Genomic DNA, 10,401 nt, shown 5'->3' with positions numbered 1-10,401 from the left:
TGTTGGACGATAGATCAAATTAAGACTGGATATCTATATAACTGCAGTGTTGTCTAATAGGTCAGATTAAGACTGGATATCTATATAACTGTAATGTTGACTTATACGTAAAATTAAGACTGGATATCTATATAACTGTAGTGTTGACTTATAGGTAAAATTAAGACGGGGTATCTATATAACTGTAGTGTTGACTAATAGGTCAAATTAAGACTGGATATGTATATAACTGTAATGTTGACTAAAAGGTCAAATTAAGACCGGCTATCTATATAACTGTAGTGTTGACTAATAGGTCATATTAAGACTGGGTATCTATATAACTGTAATGTTGACTAATACGTAAAATTAAGACTGGATATCTATATAACTGTAATGTTGACTTATACGTAAAATTAAGACTGGATATCTATATAACTGTAGTGTTGACTAATAGGTCATATTAAGACTGGGTATCTATATAACTATAGCGTTGACTTATAGGTCAAATTAAGACTGGATATATATATAGCTGTAGTGTTGACTTATAGGTAAAATTAAGACTGGATATCTATATAACTGTAATGTTGGACGATAGATCAAATTAAGACTGGCTATCTATATGACTGTAGTATTGACTAATAGGTCAAATTCAGACTGGATATCTATATAACTATAGTGTTGACTAATAGGACAAATTAAGACTGGATATATATATAACTGTAGTGTTGACTTATAGGTCTAATTAAGACTGGGTATCTATATGACTGTAGTGTTGACTTATAGGTCAGATTAAGACTGGATATCTATATCATTGTAATGTTGACTAAAAGGTCAAATTAAGCCCGGCTATCTATATAACTGTAGTGTTGACTAATAGGTAAAATTAAGACTGGATATCTATATAACTGTAGTGTGACTGGCTATCTATATAACTGTAGTGTTGGCTAATAGGTCAAATTAAGACTGGGTATCTATATAACTATAGCGTTGACTTATAGGTCAAATTAAGACTCGATATCTGTATAACTGTAGTGTTGACTAATAGTGACTTAAAGGTCAGATTAAGAATGGATATCTATATAACTGTAATGGTGACTAATAGATCAAATTAAGACTGGATATCTACATAACTGTAGTGTTGACTTATAGGTCTGATTAAGACTGGATATCTATATGACTTTAGTGTTGACTAATAGGTAAAATTAAGACTGGATATGTATATAACTGTAATGTTGACTAAAAGGTCAAATTAAGACTGGGTATCTAAATAACTGTAGTGTTGACTTATAGGTCAAATTAAGACTGGATATCTATATATCTGTAGTGTTGACTAATAGGTCAGATTAAGACTGGATATTTATATCATTGTAATGTTGACTAAAAGGTCAAATTAAGACTGGATATCTATATATCTGTAGTGTTGACTAATAGGTCATATTAAGACTGGGTATCTATATAACTTTAGTGTTGTCTAATAGGTAAAATTAAGACTGGATATGTATATAACTGTAATGTTGACTAAAAGGACAAATTAAGACCGGCTATCTATATAACTGTAGTGTTGACTTATAGGTCTAATTAAGACTGGGTATCTATATGGCTGTAGTGTTGACTTATAGGTCTAATTAAGACTGGGTATCTATATAACTATAGCGTTGACTTATAGGTCAAATTAAGACTGGATATCTATATCAGTGTAATGTTGACTAAAAGGTCAAATCAAGCCCGGCTATCTATATAACCGTAGTGTTGACTTATAGGTCAGATTAAGACTGGATATCTATATCAGTGTAATGTTGACTAAAAGGTCAAATTAAGACTGGATATCTATATATCTGTAGTGTTGACTAATAGGTCATATTAAGACTGGGTATCTATATGGCTGTAGTGTTGACTTATAGGTCTAATTAAGAGTGGGTATCTATATGACTGTAGTGTTGACTAATAGCTATATAACTGTAATGTTGGACGATGGGTCAAATTAAGACTGGATATCTACATAACTGTAGTGTTGACTTATAGGTCTGATTAAGACTGGATATCTATATCAGTGTAATGTTGACTAAAAGGTCAAATTAAGACTGGGTATCTATATGGCTGTAGTGTTGACTTATAGGTCAGATTAAGACTGGATATCTATATAACTGTAGTGTTGGCTAATAGGTCAAATTAAGACTGGGTATCTATATGGCTGTAGTGTTGACTTATAGGTCTGATTAAGACTGGATATCTATATGACTGTAGTGTTGACTAATAGCTATATAACTGTAATGTTGGACGATGGGTCAAATTAAGACTGGATATCTATATAACTGTAGTGTTGACTTATAGGTCTAATTAAGACTGGGTATCTATATGGCTGTAGTGTTGACTTATAGGTCTAATTAAGACTGGGTATCTATATAACTGTAATGTTGACTAAAAGGACAAATTAAGACCGGCTATCTATATAACTGTAGTGTTGACTAATAGGTCAAATTAGGAATGGATATCTATGTAGCCGGGTCAACTCTACATTGGTTCATGACAGAAAAACCAATACTGTGATTCCATTTTAGTGGTTTATTTCATATCACAAAGAAGATCCTACAATAACACAAATACAACATATAAGAACAAGTACGATAAAACTAGTCTGTGATATACATGTACACTACAAATTAAGACTGGATATCTATATAACTGTAATGTTGGACGATAGGTAAAATTAAGGCTTGATTGCTATATATCTGCAATGTTAACAAATAGGTTGAATTTTACCGGATAGCTTTCGGTATTTTGTTGTTTTTTAGGACACTACTACTTCTAAAAAATATATATGTGAGGTCATTAAAACTAAAACTAGACTGATACTAACAGGTTTATCAAATGAACAACATTGATCATCATTAGAAAAAAATATGTTTAAAATCATAAAATCTATTGAAAAAATAGCATTAGTTTACAACGAAATACTATAAATACTGGATTACGTTGTCTTCAAGTTATCAAAATATAAAACTGTCCTATGCTTAGAACCCTTGAATAAACAAACCGTGCTCTTTTGTCCCTATTGCAACACTACTAAACCGTTGTTGTTTTTTTACCTGCCCATGTTTTTCAAGATATCCCTCTTCATTTGACCTAAGATCTGTCCAGACGTTAAAGCTTGAACCAAATTAAACACAAATCGATGATACAGCTAATGGAAGAAGCCGTCGAAGACAAAATTAACCTAGTTTTCTATTCACCGCTTTGGTATTGGTAAAAGACAACACATTTAACTTTTTATATCAATTCTAACATTTGAAATTATTTTACAACAGGGCTCTGCCAAAATGATATATTTTGCGGATGGGGGAGTGATTACAGTCCCAAGGGTTTGTTATCTCTGTGGAGTTTTCTTACCCCATCTAAGACTTTTAAGTACATTGGACAAAAACTTTAAAAGATAAAGTTTTTATATAAACATGTCGTTTTTAATAGAAACGGCCATTTTCAATTCATTTGAAGTGTTCTGTTTTTTATGCACTTAACATGTCTTACAAGCTTCCCATGGTGATATTTACTTGGAATCAGGTATACATTTTGTTTAAAACCATAAACAATTCATAGCATTTAACAGTACAAAGGCGATACTGACATAGATACTATTCACATGAAAAGAAGTCGAAGCATTTTCCAGGTCGTGACTCTGCACAAGTTTTGAACTAGTATTACAAAACCGGTCCAACAGTAAATGCCCGAGAGGAAGGAAGGAAACAGTACAATTCCTGACGTCTGGACATGGAAACTGTATGAAGGTATCCAGGGATGCCTGTTGGTCGTCATCCAGTGGTTGATGGAATAACACATCGACGTATATCTCAACACATTTTTTCTTGTTATTTGTGAAACCAGGGACTAGTAGAGACTCACTGATCATGAACACTTGCTCGCTGCGACGTATATAAGAATAAAACATGTTTATGATAGGATAAAACAAAGTTTTGTCCATGCTATCACCGTTCAGTACCGGATAAACAAATCTGTAGTTTACCACACACGTGTTCAATTGGAATAGTCTTCTACATTGTCCGGCAATCTCCATGTTTCCAAAACCACAATTGTGCCACTTTGGCATCCCAGTCTCCTGGCAAAGAAATCGGTGGAATTAGGTACAAATATATATACATAATTAAGCATTTGTTTCTACTAATTTCTGTTGATTACGATGATGCGTTCATTAAAGATATGAAATATGAATAAAATATATGAAATAAAATGAGAAAAAATCAATGACTGGAATGTTTCGACGAACATAGATTATATTGATGTTTTTGTGTACATAACTTGACAAAACAAAACTCTATCATAAAAACGAACAAATACAGAATGTTGGAAAGAACATGTAAGGATAAAGGGATAATCAATGGAAATACAAAATGTCTTTTGAAAGATAACTTGATTATTTTATTTTTGTTTTAATGTCTTGGCAAGACTGATGATGACGGTGTACAGATATGTCAAGTCACCTCAATCCCTAATTTGGATTTGACAATCAAACGCAATTGCGTTGCGAGTTGATTGCTTACTAAAATTTGTATCTCGGAAGGAGTTGCTACAGTGCCGTACGTTAGTAAAATGGCATATCGGCACGGAAGTATGACGCTACCCTTGGTCACTTTATTTCGATCATGTGCTTACAATTGGTTTCAAAAGAGACACCTACACTATGAAACAGTATGTTCTTCTCATATTTTAATGGAGCTGTATAAAGTCCCTCACCTTGAGTGAAGCTGCGGGAGACAAGAATGAAAAGGATGACAATATGGCTAAACAAAGCAATAACCATATACCGTCAGACAGACCATACATTTAAGCCTTCGACACTTCTTTCGTCACCGCCAAATTTCCAAGGGTAGTTTTGGAGTTTTACTTGGACTCTGAAGCTTGATTTCACAAAGATATATATATCAATATCTTTTGCCTTTCTTCACAATATCCATATATTCGAAAAAAAATAACTTGCATATTTAAGGTAAATGTTAATAATGTTGCTTTTATATTCGCGGAGGAGATTTCCATTTTATAGCTTATTTGTTTATTTGGATATTATCTCGAATTACTTTCCTTTTGCAGTGTATCTTTCAATAATGATAAAATGCAACTACAATTCATTGATATCAACCTTTGTGAAACGCAGAATGAAGCGGACAGATTCAGAAATAAACACCTGGATTCTTTTTTTCTTATTTTTTATTTTGTTCCTATTCCAGCAGTTTCGAACAACTGTTAATATGTAAATTGCATCGGAAGGGTATTTTTTTGACAAACGTTGGTAGAAAACAGCTTCAACATTTTATGACAGTGATAGTAGTAAAATACATTTTAAACACAGACTACCTTTTACGTTAACATATCAGTATCGTATGAACTTTGTTTTTAAATTTATGATATTTACATATGAGAATATGATTTTTTTTTATCAAAATATTTTGCCGAGGTAAAACACCAACAGGAAACGTCAAATTACATACAGTAAAACCCCGCTAACTTGAACTTGTAGGGTCAAGTTCAATAGTTCGAGGAATTCATGGTCTTCGACGAATCCAAGGTTCGTCCGACATCGTCATTTTTTTTATCAGGTGGGACAATAGACAGTACGTGTATTACTACAAATATCGCGGATGGTAGACGAAAGAAGTAAAAAGAAGTGCAATCAAGATGACAGCACTTAATACGGTTTAAAATAGCGAAACAATGAAAATATATAGCCACTAGTATTAAAAAAGTGAAATTAAATAACTGCATGTGTAACATACTTGTCGTTTTGACATTGTCTGCCATATTCCCGTCGGGACCTAACGAACTGTTCGACGAATGAGAGGTATTCGAGTAAACCGAGTTCGAGGAAGTGGGGTTTTACTCTATATGCAAACATAGATGAACACACATTAAGTAATTAAAAATCGCATACTACCTTAGATTTTGTACAATTAGGTCTGACTGTAGGAATCTGTGTTTCGTCTGTAAATATTTCTGCAATATGTTGTGGTGGGGAAGTCGTGCCGCACAAACACGGCTCAAAAACGTCAGAGCCGTATGCAAATACATATAAATCACATTGATCATCCTGAAGGAGGGATGCAATAGAACCGGTGATGGTCATGTTGCTTTGGAGATATTTCCGTAAACGAGGCTCTATTTTGCAGTCCAAAGCGTCGACGATGATTGGAAGAGTCCTATATTGGTACAGGTCGTGACAGATGGCACAGAATTGGTTCCTGAAAGTCATAATTAAGTCTGTGTTATTGATATAGAGAACGACAGGCACCATTTCCTCCAGAAAGTTGCTATTCGGTATCTCACACTTATGACGAATTCGCTCGTCCTTCCAGTCGTCACGGCATTTGGTGATGAACTGATTGTTTGTGTGAATGCGACTGCCACACCCCAAATATTTTGAATATTGAAAAGTTTCCCTTGTATTCGAACTGTTACCCGAAGTACATTTTATTGAATCCTCTAATCCTAATTGGGTAAACCCAGATATATCCTCAAACTTAATGTCTATACGTATTTCACATATATTGTGGTCTAGTGTTCCTTCTCTATCTACGAACTCGAAGTTACACGCACAAGAATCAAATACGTCTTTAAGTTGTAACATTTCATTTCCATCAGGTCGAACATATATAATATCTGTGTAAAAGGCCACACAGCTGTCGCCAGATTCTTTGAAATGTCCTGTATATCGTCGACGTTCATATTCGGTAACCCATAAATACTCCAATCCTGACGCCTTCAGCGTATCAAACTGTTTTAGCCATCCGTGGTTTACTATAGCTTTCATAATGTTCAAACTTTGTAAAAAGTCAGCTACGTACATATCGAAGGTAGAAATAAATGTGAATTTATCAAGACACTTATCTGTGGATATGAACTGTTGACAGGTGCCATTAATATTTGTAAAACCTAGCTCACATTCTTCTGTTCGGCCATAGAAACTCTGAAATAGAGAAAAGAACGTAATATAGTTAGGGAACATATATCTCTACATGACGTCACAGATTTCGCAAACTTTAGCTATAAAGAAACTGCATATAATTATATATCACGAGTGAATACAAAAGTAAAGATAACTCCTCGGCACTAAACTTTTAAATTAGTTTGAATAATCTGTATCCAATAATGAAGGTCATTTGTAAAACTACATAAACCTTCCTCTGCATGACCTAGTTGTCCAAAGGCGGACTCTGTTAAGGGCCCTTGTCCCACAGCAGGATAAAATTAGAGAGTTCCATGTTATTCTGTTGACCGTACGTAACCTTTAAATTTAATGTTGGATACAATTGTAGCGCAATTTGATCAGGGTACTAACAATGACCAGATAGTTTTATCGTAAGTTAGCACGACAGAATAATGATCTTGGGTTAGACTGCTATTGGGGTCTGATCACGTGGCATTTCTATTTTCACGCAACACGCTGTTGTTGGTTACTTTTTATTACTTCATCTTTATGTTTTCCTTTATGTAGCTTAAATGTTAAGTTAAGTACGGTTTTGGAAATGATGCATCAAAGCTAAAGGCACTTCGATGAAACAATTGTGGATCTTGTTCGATAACTTAACGCACAATTTCCTTCTTTTATATGTTGTAACATATTAAAATTCACAGCTAAGCTGTTTTTGTAAGTTAAGAACAATATCCACAGACACGAAGACACATAAATAAATAAATAAAAATGAATAAATGAAATAAAATAATTCAACATTCGGTGTTTCACCTTCTTTCTCAAACACCAGGTGTTTGACCACTTGACCCTAGCCATTAACCAGACAGTTGTTTATGTATGGTATTATCAGTTCGTCTGCATAATTGACGACGAAAGTCCATCAAACTACTTTTTTCAAAATATCCTAAAGTGTCATATTGCATACTACGGGTCTTGTAAATATTTCCTTATCGCGTGACCAGACAGGGATACATACATACATTTATTAATAACGAAATAAATACATGGTTGACACTTATTTTGAAGCATATTTTGTGAAATAATACAACGATAACCAAAATGAAATATACTAAAGACGATATTGTGAGAATGCCTGGGGTCCTTCCTGACAATATATATGTGGAGTTCGGTGGTAGGATTTGCTTTTGATAGCAGCAACCCCGCTTCGCTTACCTTCGGTGTCTACATGTCGCAGTTATTTCGGTACTCAAGAGCTTGTTCAAAATATCATACATAAATATCAACATCCGTAGTTGAGGTCGACTGCTGACGGACAAACTTATAACATGGGTTTCAAAAAGATGAAGGTTGATGAAGACTATGAACAAATGTATGGTCGCCGTCAGGATTTTGTGGAGAAAAGTGTTATATTTGTACGTGTGATATGAAGGTCACTACCGAATTCTTGATGTGAGGACGTGATATTACTTCGATTTGATATTGCTTTACATGGTGGGTGTCACCGATGAAGCCACAGATAAAAAAGCAGCAGACGGCTATACTTCCGGAACACCTGGTCCTATTTTACATTCTCAAGGTAAATCTTTCCTTTCTTCATATTTTGCCTAGTATTCTTACTAGTATTATTGATTTTGGCTTTTAACTGTTTTTTTACACTTCGGCTTTCTCTTATTTGTTCTTTTTCTCAGATAATCGTTAATCAGATAAACATGATTCCACAATGCAGTTAAGTTTGTTTGTGTTTCGGTCATGTTAACATTGTTTTATCATTTAAAGACGTACCAGGATATCGTAGTGGGAGAAATCCGGAGTAAACTAGATCTGCGGCTAAAAGCTTGCGACTCGTAGGTGTAGAACCTGCGACACCGTGGTGGACGGTTGGTGATCATAGACGGCCAGACGCCTTGATTACTCGGTCAACGCGGCGGCCCGCCACAATGAAGCGTTTCATATCCTTAAAATCTTAAATTTAGCAACAACTTACCTTAAGTCGAAGGCCTGAATTCTGGTGAAAAGTATTTTTATAATGACTGCAATGCTCTTGCTTACTCTGTTATACAGATTTTAACGTCAAATGTTATGAAATAAGTACATGTTCTGGGGTGTATTCCTTAGAAAATACATTTTAATACAGTCGGGTTACAGTAATATCTTCCTTTTGTTATAACGTGTTTGCGTAAATTTGTCATTGTGTGTTCAAGGATTATTTTCCCTTTTTATATATACATCTGTATTACTATTGCTACGTAAACCAGAAAAACAAAATTTAAAAGAAAGGTCAATGCGCGTATCGTTCAGGTATTGATTGTTACGTCATTTGTTTGTGAGAATAACGTCATCAATTTTTAAGAAAACGACGTAATTTTCTCAGACAAACCAATGACATAACAATCAATACCTGCTCTCAAGAGAAGATAACTCTGCAATACGCAAAGACGGAATATGCGATATGTTAATTGTACTCTCGGATACAGAATTGTTTCTAAGATTTGATAGGAATTATACACTCTCGAGTATATATCATTGTCCAACATACCTAGACTCTATTTATCTTTTATTAAACTTTTTCTTTCGCAATTGTACACTGTAATTAGTTGTCTGGATTCGGTAAAACGTATAATTAGAGTAAACCAACAAAATTAAACACACTTACCGAAATACTTGAACAGTTTGGTGTAAAGATCGGCTTTATTTCCATATCATTTCTGTCAATCATTTGGACAAGCAAATCGTTATTTGTGGAATCATCCTGACGATTTTGACAAGTACAGTGATTTGCAATGTTTTTTATGCTATCTGGAATATATTTGTCACACATTTGGAAAAATGATGAGTGGTCCAATGAAAACAATTCTTTTTCAGTCAGCAGCAGGAATACAAAAAAAACAGGACAGGTACGGATGTTGTAATAAAGTGGTGTATTCTCATACTTTAACTCTGAATGACAAATGGCACAATGTTTATTTCTGAATGTCATTTCAAACCCAAAACGCGCCGCAGTCACAGGAAAAGTATCTCTTTGTGTCGCTGGCGAAGGTTTCTCACAAAGATGACGCGTTGTGTGATCGTTCCAGTCGTCCGGGCATCTTGTGACGATCAGATGAGGCGATAATATCTGCGAGTCACAGTTAAAATATTGATGGAAATCAGGAGTAAAATTCCCGCTCAAACCAGAAGTTCTGTTGTCAGTGTCACAGCAGAGTTTTGGTTGTTGGCAATGATCCGTACAGAAACACCGACACTGATCAACGAAGGATTGTTGGAAACACGTTTCTGTGGTGTGGTTAAATGAGGTATTTGCTGACAAAGTAACAAAAGTTACAACCGTAAGCTTTAGTATGATGTATTTTGTGATACACATTGCTTCCACCATTTTCCAGTCTACACAAGATTATGTCAACTGGAAATCTCGAATGTTTGACAGAATTGTATACTGAAATTGTGACGCATTGCATAACAATTAGTATACAAGATGTTATTTT

This window comes from Mizuhopecten yessoensis, unplaced genomic scaffold, assembly GCF_002113885.1.
Source record: "Mizuhopecten yessoensis strain PY_sf001 unplaced genomic scaffold, ASM211388v2 scaffold10837, whole genome shotgun sequence".
Classification (NCBI taxonomy): domain Eukaryota; kingdom Metazoa; phylum Mollusca; class Bivalvia; order Pectinida; family Pectinidae; genus Mizuhopecten; species Mizuhopecten yessoensis.
This window is presented reverse-complemented; position numbering follows the sequence as displayed.